The 12,503-nt window shown below is 40.5% G+C and overlaps 1 protein-coding gene and 1 pseudogene across 11 annotated transcripts in view; one reads left to right on the top strand and one right to left on the bottom strand.

Annotated features, from left to right (window-relative positions):
- The window catches only part of CSTPP1 (centriolar satellite-associated tubulin polyglutamylase complex regulator 1), a 226,441-nt gene that overhangs the window by 98,366 nt on the left and 115,572 nt on the right, over positions 1-12,503 (top strand). The gene's annotated exons all lie outside the window — the stretch shown is intronic.
- LOC119624376 (ATPase Get3-like) lies at positions 687-11,334 on the bottom strand (annotated as a pseudogene).

Raw genomic sequence — 12,503 nt, 5'->3', positions numbered from 1 at the left:
AGGTATAACCTGAATTGAATTATGAGGGGGCATCAGACAAACCCAAATGGAAGTACATTCTATAAAGTAACCTGTACAACAGGTTTTCAAATAACTATTTCATTTAACATCATTTTCATTGTAACTGTTTTTTCTGGTTTAAGATCATTTTATTGAAGAGCAAGAGGCAGGGAGAGATGGCAGGGAGGGCAACTAGAGCACTTCTACCCCCACCAGGAGAATAGACTCCCTCCCTGCTTCCTCTTGTGTTGGACCCCTATTGACTTCCATAGGGATGGCACCATGTTTGCGAGGCTGAAAAAGAGACATGGAGCCAGCAAATGAAGCATAAGGTTTATTGAGGGGATTTACATACAGGGCAGTCCCGGGGCAGCATGATGAACAGGAGAACTGCTACCACTTATAAAAAGCATGCAGTTTATACAGCATTTTCACTTAGCCCCCGCCCCCACCCTGGCAATCTCCACCTAGCAACCTTCATCCAACCCAAAACAAAGGGCCTCGAACCCCTGTATGGCCCATGATCCATGGGATGGATCAGATGGTTTAGATGTTCCTCATAGATAAATAATGAATCTCTGGGTTGGCCATTCCCAAATTCCTTCACTCAGAACTCTGAACACACATTCATCTTAGACCACAGGGTCATTCTCAGGAAATGCTTCAATTATTTCTGACAGGTGCATCTACCATACACCTGCTCCCCAAGTGTCTCCCCTTGTACTATGGTGGAGGTGGTGGGGAGGGATTTGTGTAACCTCTGCCCTGGAGGGTGGGGAAGGTAAAGGTTGAGTGTAAAATGGCAGCAGCTGGGGCTGGCAGTGGTGCTGCTGGGTGCTGCAGGGCTTGTAGGGTTCTGTGAAGAGGGCTGAGAAGGTGTTGACTTTGTCTGCCCCCTGCACCTCATGGGGAGACAGTGGCAGTTTCACAGTGCAAAAGTCTTTATAAGGGTCCCCCATCTGGTTCAGATACTTGGCCTGAATCTTGTGTCAGGCCTCACATATCTTTCAGGATTTTCAGGTTGGGGAAGAGAAGCTGGGTGATGATGATGTTGTATGTGTCAGTCTTGTACTTGGCCAGCTCCTGGATCAGTCACTCTGTCTCATACAGGGATAGAACTCAGGGATATATTTGCAGATGATACAAGTAGTCTGCTCAGGGCCCTTGAACTGTTTGCTGACAAAGTAGATGATGAGCAGTGTCTGCTTCAGCATGGAAGACAGCAGGTCTATGTTCATGTCCCCCACACCTAGCATGTTGCACGTTTGTAAGATGAACGGGCTGATCTGGTTCTTGATCTGCTGAGTGTCATGTCAACCACTACCACTGAGAAGTTCATACCCTTCACCAGCCTCATGACCTCAGCATAGCTCATGCCTCATTGATGCCGGGGAAGGCACTCATGGCTTCTTGCATCAACTTCTTGCTCATGCTCAGCATGTTGTCCTCCTCAAAGAACTCACTAGGCAGCTACGCTGCACCCTGGCTGGCGTCAATCTCCATAGTGAAGAGGTTGTCAGAGCCTTTGACCTTGGTAGGCGCCGTTGAGAACTTCTGGTCAAAACCATCTGAGATGTTGTGGACTAGGTCTGTGGAGATGATCAGAATACTCTCATGCCCTTTTGATAGGTGGATGGCCAGGCTGTAACTGCAAGTGGGCTTTCACGTGCCACCTTTGCACCAGCAAGGATCTACTTAACTTAAGGCTGCACTTCTCGATGATGTTGCTAAACGTAGGCTCCAGTGGCTCTTGGAGGCTGACTTTGGGAGACTGAGGTGGAAGGATCACTTGAAGCCAGGAGTTCGAGATCAGCCTGGGCAACAAAGCGAGACCCTATCTCTAAAAAAAAGAAAATTTTTTTTTTAATCAGCCAGGCATGATTGTGTGTGCTTGTAGTCCCAGCTACTCAGGAGGCTGAGGTGGGAGGATCGCTTGAGCTCAGGAGTTCAAGGCTACAGTAAGCTGTGATTGTATCACTGCATTCTAGCCTGGGCAGCAAAGCAAGTCCCTGTCTAAAAAAAAAGAAAGAAAGAGAGAAAGAGAGAGAGGGAGGGAGGGAGGGAGGGAGGAAGGAAGGAAGGAAGGAAGGAAGGAGATTTCCTTAGTTTTAGGAAATATTTTTAGGAAATCCTTATTTCCTAATTTTTATTTATCTTGCTCAGCACTTTAAACTGACTTGTTTTTTGTTTGTTTGTTTTGTTTTTTTTGTTGTTGTTTTTAGGAAATACTGTAGGAGTAAATGAGTGTCATGTCTATGACTTACTCACAAATAGTTCCAAAAAATGATAATATGTGTATACGTATGTACTTATATGTCTGTGTGTGTGTATGTGAGAGAGAGAGAGAGCAAGAGAGAGAGAAAAAAGAGAGTGAGTGAGAGAAAATGTAGCAAAATATTCACATTTGAGTAATCTAGGTAAAGGATATTCAGGAATTCTTTGTGCTATTGTAGCTTTTTGGTAAATTTGAAATTATAATACGTCAAAATTTTTTAAAAATTAAAATCTTCAAAGAAGAACTCCAACAACTTAAGAATAAAAAAAATTGCTCAATGAAATTTGAATACTCGTTTTGGCAAAATCTGTTTATGGCAGACATATGGTGTACTTCTGTATGGCCTTTAAGATATTTTTAGGAACTTTTTTGTTTTACTTTAGAGGAAAGATTAATGTCTATTAAAGAACTTTGTAGTTTAGTCAAATACAATGAAAAATTAGTACAAATATGCATTTTTAAGCTTGGTGGGTCAAATGTTTGTTTTGAATTTCTGGTCATGATGGCTTGCAGTGTTCATGACTTGGGCCTCTTATTCATTCTACACACATGGTAATGATACATAAAATTTTCTAAGAAGAGAAGTTTAAGGACGTAGCCATGCATAAAATTAATATAAATTCATCTTACTAGAAACTCAATAAAACCGCAATGCAGTAAGTGGGACTGTAGCCACATGCCTCCTGTGCTCTGGATTCAGAAGGTTTAGTAACTGAAAGCTCATTTCTTCAATGGTGGAGACTCAAAGTGTTGTACACACAGTGCAGGAGACTGGAGCCAGCCCCTTCTGCCTCCACCACTTTAAGAGAGACTCAAAAAAAGTTATGACTGCTACCTGACAAATGGCTTACATAAAACCTGGAGGTTTAGCCAGGTGCGGTGGTGCATGCCTGTAGCCCCAGCTGTTTGGAAAGCTGAGGCAGGAGAATCCCTTGAGCCAGGAGTTTGAGACCAGCCTGGGCAACATAGTGAGACCCCATCTATTAAAAAAACAAAAACCTGGAGGTGTGAGAGGAAGCAGACAGCCTTACAGCCAGGTCTTAGTGGGTCCAACCTCCTTAGCAGTACAGTGACAATCTCTGTGGTGTCCCTAATATCAGGAATGGAGCCATAAGTCTTCCAATACAAGACCTGGTTCTGGACTAGGGTCTGTCCACAAGAGAGAGTAAAAACCTCCCACTTCACATGAACTTATATGCTGAAATTCTAAAATATATGAGGAACACTAATATTGAGAAAGACAGTCAATAAACCCAATAAACATAAATTTACTCCAGAGAAAATAAAAATAGTTGAACATTTAAAACTGACTTGGAGGCCAGGTTGAGGTGGCTCATGCCTGTAATCCTGGCATTTTCAGAGGCCAAGGAGGGCGGATCACTTGAGCCCAGGAGTTTGAGACCAGCTTGGGCAACTTGGCAAAACCCTATCTCTACAACCCTGTCTCTAGATATAAAAAGGCATGGTGGCATGCACCTGTAGACTCAGCTGCTTGGGAAGTACTTATTATGTTTTAAATTATTCATTCTCTATTCTGTCTGATCAGCCTGAGTAATGCAGATTCTACAATGTATCTACCATGTAGGTTTATTTTTATTTATTTATTTATTTATTTATTTATTTATTTATTTATTTTGAGATGGAGTCTCGCTCTGTCACCCAGGCTGGAGTGTGGTGGCGTGATCTCGGCTCACTACAACCTCCACCTCCTGGGTTCAAGCAATTCTCCTGCCTCAGCCTCCCAAGTAGCTGGGATTATAGGCCTGCGCCATCATGCCTGGCTAATTTTTTTATATTTTTAGTAGAGACGGGATTTCACCATATTGGCCAGGCTGGTCTCGAATTCCTGACCTTGTGATCCACCCGTCTTGACCTCCCAAAGTGCTGGGATTACAGGTGTGAACCACCGCTCCTGGACAGTTTATTTGTATTTATTTTGCTCAGCACTTTGACTTCTGTTTTGTTTTTTTTTTGTTGTTGTTGTTCTGGAAAATTATCAGCCAATATATGTACATATGTATTTTGTGAGATAGGATCTCACTTTATTGCCCAGGCTGGAGCACAGTTGCATGAATCTTGTAGAATTGTAGAATCTGCATTACTTAGGCTGACCAGACAGAATAGAGAGTGAATAACTTAAAAGATAATAAGTGTAACATAAAGAGCTAAAAAACTATGAAGACAGGTAAGAGACATTAAAAAGCTACAACGTATATCTAATAGGAGACAGAAGAAAATGATAGAGGGAATGGCAAAGAAGCAATATTTTTAAAAGAATTGGGGGGTGCAATGACTCACATCTGTAATTCTAGCATTTTGGGAGGCTGAGGCAGGAGGATTGCTTGAGGCTAGTAGTTCAGGACCAGCCTGAGCAACATAGCGAGCCCCTATCTCTACAAAAAAGTTAAGTTTAGCCAGGCATGGTTGTGTGCACCTGTAGTCCCAGCTACTCAGGAAGCTGAGATGAGAGGATCACTTGAACCCGGGAGTTCAAGCTTCCAGTGAGCTATGGTCGCGCCACGGCACTCCAGCCTGGGCAACAAAGTGAGATCCTGTCTCAAAAAATATATATGTGGTCTGATCATTTTCCCAAACTGACAAAAAACAGAAGTCAGTTTAAAGTACTGAGCAAAATAAATAAAAATAAACCTATATGGTAGATACGTTGTAGAATCTGCATTAATGATAAAGAAAATTGTTTATATGAATGATAAGAATGATTCACTCCAAAGGAATGGCAGGAGTTTGACAGCAGTCTGCTTGATATCAGTGATAGGTGCGAGGTGACAACGGGGTGGTATCTTTAAAGTGCTGGGAGAAGATAGGTAATAACCAGAATTCTCCACCGAATTAAATTTCATTCCAATAGGTAAAATAAAGATATTTTCACTCACAGGCTTTTGCTGAAAGAACTACAGGTTTATGTCTATTAATAAATTCACAATTCAAAAAAAGCTTTGAAAACCTGAAGTTGTCCTTTGGTAAGTTTTCAGCAAACTCATTTGGGGGGTAAACTTGACCTGAACTAGTTTACGGGCTAAGTTTGGTCTTTGTTTATCCCATTTAGTGTGAATACTTATATGTTTCACTGTGAAGACTTTAATATGTTTGAATCCATGGGGTGCTATCCCAACCCTGCTGGAGGTGTTATATCACATCTGGTTTGTGCAATGTATTACCTTTACAAAATCTCAAAGTTTGTCAATTCCAAACCAGAAAGGTGCCAGGATTTCAGTAAGTGATTATGGATCTTATTAAAGGATGTACTTTAGCAAGAAAATGATTGAACCAAGAGTGAAGGAGCAGAATGTGGGAAATAGTAGTGAGCGTGAAAATTGATTTCATAAATGTAGGTAGACTTAATTCATTATTGATTTTTTTTAAGTAGTAATTTTTTTCTTTTTTTTTCTTTTTCTTTTTTTTCTTTTTGAGATGGAGGCTCACTAACGCCCAGGCTGGAGTGCAGTGGTGCAATCTCGGCTCACTGCAACCTCTGCCCCCCGGGTTCAAGCGATTCTCCTGCCTCAGCCTCCCGAGTAGCTGGGATTACAGGCATCTGCCACCGCACTCGGGTAATTTTTGTATTTTTAGTAGAGACGGGGTTTTACCATGTTGGCCAGGCTGGTCTTGAACTCCTGACTTCGTGATCCACCCACCGCGGCCTCCCAAAGTGCTGGGATTATAAGCATGAGCCACCACTCCCGGCCTAAAATAGTAATTTTTACATTTAAAAAGGTATATTGTCCTCTAGGTATGGGGGTGAATTTTTTTAAAAAAGGAAAAAAAGGAAAAGGTAGATATCAAAAGAAATAAAAGACATCCAAATTGGAAAGTAAAAGGTAAAATATATTCACAGGTTACATGATCCTATGCATAAAAAGCATCCCAAAGAATCCACCAAAAAAAAGAAAAAAGAAACTTCTAGAGCTTATAAATGAATTCAGCAAAGTTTCAGGGGACAAGAGCAACACATAAAAACCAGTTGTTTCTGTATATCATCAATGAACAATCTAAAAAGGAAATTAAGAAAAGCAATTGTGTTTAAAAGAGCATCCAAAAGGTTTAGTCTATTAGGAATAAGTCTAACAGAGGAGGTGAAAGACTTGCACACTGAAAACTATAAAACATTGCTGAATGAAATTAAAGAAGAGCTAAATAAATGGAAAGACACCCTGAGTGCATGGATAGGATGATGTAACACTGTTAACATGTCAGTACTACCCAAAGCAATCTGCTGATTCAACACAGTTTCTTTTCTTTTCTTTTTTATTTTATTTATTTATTTTTTGAGACAGTCTCAGTCTGTCACCCAGGCTGGAGTGCAGTGGCATGATCTCGGGTCACTGCAACCTCCACCTCCGAGGTTCAAATGATTCTCCTGCTCAGAATCCTGAGTAGCTGGGATTACAGGCATCCACTACCACACCCAGCTAAGTTTTGTATTTTTAGTAGAGATGGGGTTTCGTCATGTTGGTCAGGCTGGTTGATTGAACTCTTTCTTTCTTTCTTTCTTTCTTTCTTTCTTTCTTTCTTTCTTTCTTTCTTTCTTTCTTTCTTTCTTTCTTTCTTTCTTTCCTTCCTTCCTTCCTTCCTTCCTTCCTTCCTTCCTTCCTTCCTTCCTCCCTCCCTTCTTCCCTCCCTCCCTCCCTCCCTCCCTCCCTCCCTTCCTTCCTTCCTTCCTTCCTTCCTTCCTTCCTTCCTTCCTTCCTTCCTTCCTTCCTTCCTTCTTTCCTTCTTTCCTTCCTTTCTTTTCTGATGGAGTCTCTCTCTGTCTACCAGGCTGGAGTGCAGTGGCGCAGTCTGAGCTCACTATAACCTCTACCTCCCAGGTTCAAGCAGTTCTCCTGCCTCAGCCTCCAGAGTAGCTGGGATTAAAGGTGCCCGCCACCACACCTGGCTAGTTTTTTTGTATTTTTAGTAGAGACAGTTTCACCATGTTGGCCAGGCTGGTCTTAAACTCCTGACCTCAGGTGATTTGCCCTCCTCGACCTCCCAAAGTGCTAGGATTACAGACGTGAGCCACTGTGCCTAGCGATTCAACACAGTTTCCATCAAATTTCCAAATAGGCTTTTTCACTGAGAGAAAAAGCTAATCCTCAAAATCATATGGAATCACCAGGACAATCTTGAAAAAAGAATATAAAATTGGAAAAATCAAACTTCCCAACTATAAAACTAGCTGTGAAGCCACAGTAATTCAAGTATTATGGCACTGGTATAAGGACAAACATATAGACCACTGTGATAGATTAGGGAGCCCAGAAATAACTCTTTACATATATGCTCATTTGATTTCCTGCAAAGCTGCAATTCAATAGGGAAAGGACAGTCTTTTCAATAAATGGTGCTGGGAAAACTGGATATCCACATGTGAAAGAATGAAATTGGACTATAAAACTCTTAGAAGAAAACAGGGGAAACTTTTCATGACATTAAATTTAGCAATTATTTCACGGATATAACACCAAAAACATAAGGAACAAAAAATATAAATGAATTGGACTTCATCAAAATTAAGAACTTTTGTGCATCAAAGGATACTATCATGAAAGTGAAAGGACAACCTACACAATAGAAGAAAATATTTGCACATCATATCTCCAAGAAGGAATTAATATCCAGAATATGTAAAGAACTCCTGCAACTCAACAACAAAGCAAAAAACCCAATTTAAAAATGGGCAAAGGACTTGAATAGATATTTCTCCAAAGAAGATACCCAAATGGCCAACACATGAAAAGATGCTCAACATCATTAGTCAATGGTGAAATGCAAATCAAAACAACAATAAGATGCCACTTCACACCCTCTAGGTTGGCTATTTTTTAAAAAGGAAAATAGTATGTGTTGGTGAGGATGTGGACAAATTGGAACCCTTGTGCATTGCTAGTGAGAATGTAAAATAGTTCAGCTGCTCTGGAAAACAGTTCGGTTGTTTCTCAAAAGGTTAAACCTGTAACTACCATATAATCCAGCAATTGCACTTGTAGGTATAGATCTAAAAGAATTAAAGAAGGGACTGAAACAGATACTTGTATACAAATCATAGCAGTATTGTTCACAATAGCCAAAAGGTGGAAGTAACTCAAGGGTCCATCAACAGATGAATGGATAAACAATATATGGTATATACATACAATGGAATATTATTCTGCTTTAAAAAAAAGATAAATTTATGGCCCTGCAGTGGCTCACACCTGTATTCCCAACACTTTGGGAAGCTATGGTGGAAGGATCATTTGAGGCCAGGAGTTCAAGGCTCGCGACCAGCCTTGGCAACATAGGGAGACCCTGTCTCTATTATTTTAAAAATATGAAGGAAGGAAAGAAATAAATTTTGATACATGCTACATCTGCAGCCCTTGAAAACATTATTCTTAGTGAAATAGGCCAGAACGACAGATATTATATGATTCCACTTATATGAGGTACTTAGAATAGACAAATATAGAGAGATAGAAAGTAGAATAGAGGTTATCAGGGTCTGGGGGGTGGGCAGAAGGGGGTGGTGGTGTTTAATTGATACAGAGTTTTTATTGGGGATGATGAGAAAGTTTTGGGTATTGATATTGTTCATGGTTGCACAGCATTGTGAATATATTTAATGACGCTGAATTGTGCACTTGCAAATGGTTAAATGATAAATATTATGTATAGTTTACCACATTTAAAAAGTTTTCCAATTTAAAAAGAGATTCTAGTCACATTCTAAAAAATAATATCAGAAGATATTAATAATCAGAAGATATATAAATAATATCCGAAGATGAGAAGACTGCACATAAGTTATAGAAAGTGTGCTTTGGGCTTTGTCTTGTTTTGTTTTTATTTTTATTTTGTTTATTTATTTTGAGACAGGGTCTTGCTCTGTCACCCAAGCTGGAGTGCAGTGGTGCGATCACAGCTCACTGCAGCCTTGACCTCCTAGGCTCCAGCAGTCCTTCCACCTCAGCCTCCCAAGTAGCTGGGACCACAGGCATGTGCCACCATGCCCAGCTAATTTTTGTATTGTTTTGTAGAATCAGGGTTTCACTATGTTGCCCAGGCTGTTCTCAAACTGCTGAGCTCAAGCAGTCCACCCACCTCAGCCTTCCAGAGTGTTGGGATTATAGGCATGAGCCACCATGCCTGGCCTCTTGTCTTGTTTTGGAGAGTTATAAAGATAATGAGTATTTTCAGACATTTTCAAAAATGTGTAGATAGGCCAGATGCGGTGGCTCATGCCAGTAATCCCAACACTTTGGGAGGCTGAGACGGGTGGATCACTTGAACTCAGGAGTTTGAGACCAGTCAGGGCAACATGGTGAGACACCATCTCTACTAAAAATCCAAAAAAATATCTAAGCGTGATGATGCATGCCTTTGGTCCCAGCTAATTGGAGGCTGAGGTGGGAGGATCGATGCTTGAGCCTGGAGGGCAGAGGTTGCAGTGAGCCAAGATGGGGCCACTGCACTCCAGACTGGGTGACAGTGCGAGACAATGTCTGGGGAAAAAACAATGTAGATAAATATTATGTTAATTTTTTAAGATGAGGTCTCACCATATTGCCCAGGCTGGACTCAAACTGTTGGGCTAACGCGATCCTCCATCTTCAGCCTCTGAGTAGAACTACAGGTATGTACTGCCATGCCTGGCTGATTACATTAAATTTTAATACTGAAAGATTATAGATTTTGTCTATAGCTTCCAAACTAATAGGGAGGATAGAAAAGAATTAAAACAAAACAAAACTTTACTAACACAATAGAAGGTAGGAAAAGAGGGTGGGGAAAGGCAAAGAAGAGTGGATAATGGGAAAGACAAAATAAGATATCAGGTCAGAAATTAATCAGATACACTAAAAAGCTACTCATTAACATATAGTGACTGTAAGGTTGGGTAGAGAAGCAAAATCTAGCCACATGCTATTTACAAGAGATATACCCAAACAAAATGACCTAGAAGGGTTATTAAAGGCACAGAAACAGATATACCAGGAAAATACCGATCAAAATAAAGCTGGTATTGCAATATTATAATAAAAATATCAGACCCAAAGCCTGGAATTTAGAAAAATTAATAAGATATAGACTTTCAATATTTCCTGTGTGGCTAGCTTCAAAGATACATTCTACCTGGCATCACTTACCTGTCTTTCTTACCTTTCTAAATCAATTTCCACAAATATTTGTGAGTAATTATGAGTTAGGTAATATAGTAGAGACAAAGATGAGTACAATCTGTGCTTACTCCATAGAGCTGACAGTCTAATAGGGGAAAGTCCAGTAACTTTAAAACAAAGTAGCAAATTGTGAGCACTGTTAGAGAATTTTAAGCGAGATACAATGGAAATTGGGCATGGGAGATAAAATCAGGAAAAGACTTTACACAAAATTTGGCATTTGAGATAGTCTTTAAAAGCTATAACAAAGCTACAATTTCATTAGACCATGACCTAGACATCAACTTTTCTCTCTTAGAATATGAAGCACGCTTTGGGACTACTTTGCTGGATAGCTTCATGAATTTAGGCTACGGTATTATCATTTCAGACTTCATTTGCTGGAAATGTAGCCTACTGCATTTACCTATAACAGCTCATTTCCTGTATTTTTTATTTTCCTTTGCTTAAGACAATAGCACTGCATGGTTAGGTTAACACTTTCGTTGCTTTTGAAAGCACCTCTACTAACCTAATCTTTTGCCAGATGATGTCCTCATACTTCCTCAGGGTGTCTTAGAAGTAGATTTCTATGCTAGCTGTCCATTAAAGAAGAAGAGTATATAGTTTGCTTTTTCATAAAGTGCTGTTACTATTAACAGGAAGGAACTAACTTTATCCTAAATGAAAACATACTCTATATTAAAGACAAGTTAGACTCTTTCCCATGAAGTTGGTCTGAGAGAAGGGAAACGGAATAGATGGCTCCTGAAATTTTTTCTTGTTCCATTCAGAGTCAGATTTTTTCCCCCACTTTATATGGTCAACAAATGAAAATTGGCATTTGGAATTACCACCGTTCCCCCCATTGCTTGCCATCTTCAAATTTAATGTCTGCTTCTCCACAAAGATTAACATGTTTTCCGCTCATGATTTACTTGTCAGAGAATTTAGAAGTTTTCTGGAACCTGAAGTTTGCTCTGGTAGGGATGATTACTGGATAATTGCCTATTCTTCGGTGGAATTTCCATTTTTAGATTACACCAGGCTCTACAGCCTTTATTTCTTTGGCAGGAAAACCCAAAGTCAATGGAGTATATTTTTTTCCCTTCCCTGGCCCAGCTTAAACAATGACTCACTTGGGCCCTGGGACTTTGCTTCATACTCTCATTTAGGGGCCACTTTATACCCTTGTTTCTATTTTCCTTTCTTGTTCTGTTTGGACCCTTTATATCCTTTGGCACATGGGATTTGTCTCTGGGGTTATTGTCAGAGAGATATATAAAACCACCCCAAACTGGAACAGACACTCCAGTTATGTCCCCATAAGCCATGTTATCCTTATGGCAGCTGGTATAGGCCAGGGAGAGTACAGAAAGAATATCTTTTTTTTTTTTTTTTTTTTTTTTGAGAATGAGTCTCACTCTATTGACCAGGCTGGAGTGCAGTGGCATGATCTCAGCTCACTGCAACCTCCACCTCCCAGGTTCAAGTGATTCTCCTGCCTCAACCTCCCGAGTAGCTGGAATGACAGGCGCACGCCACCATGCCCAGCTAATTTTTGTATTTTTAGTAGAGACAGGGTTTCACCCTGTTGGCCAGGCTGGTCTCCAACTCCTGACCTGAAGTGATCCACCCACCTTGGCCTCCCAAAGTGCTGGGATTACAGGCATGAGCCACTGCACCCAGCCCAGAAAGAATATCTTTAAGGAACCTAATTCCAAATGGAGTGGAGGGAAAAGTATTCTCCAAAAAGGAAAATATGAGTGCCAGTGTCATCCAGTTAGAGACTAAAAGGCTTTCCTCCTCCATATGCGATGCTCTAATGACTGATTTAGATGTCCTCTGTGTGTACCTGTGGAAGGTGGGAAGCACTCAGAGGAACTGGCCTCCAAGAGTTTTCGGAGAGATATGGTTATATGAAGAGACTTCCCCATAGAAGGGCTAGGTCTAATCTAGACTTCAGAGTTTTGTTGGGGAGAAAAATTCCCTCTTTTTGGCAGTGGTTCTCTCTGGTCTCAGTTTTTCATTCTGATTCCAGCCTTCTGGATTCCATCTAACAATGATTTCTTGATTTTTCTCTTTGC

This window comes from Chlorocebus sabaeus, chromosome 1 (genome assembly GCF_047675955.1).
Source record: "Chlorocebus sabaeus isolate Y175 chromosome 1, mChlSab1.0.hap1, whole genome shotgun sequence".
Taxonomy (NCBI): domain Eukaryota; kingdom Metazoa; phylum Chordata; class Mammalia; order Primates; family Cercopithecidae; genus Chlorocebus; species Chlorocebus sabaeus.
This window is presented reverse-complemented; position numbering and strand designations above follow the sequence as displayed.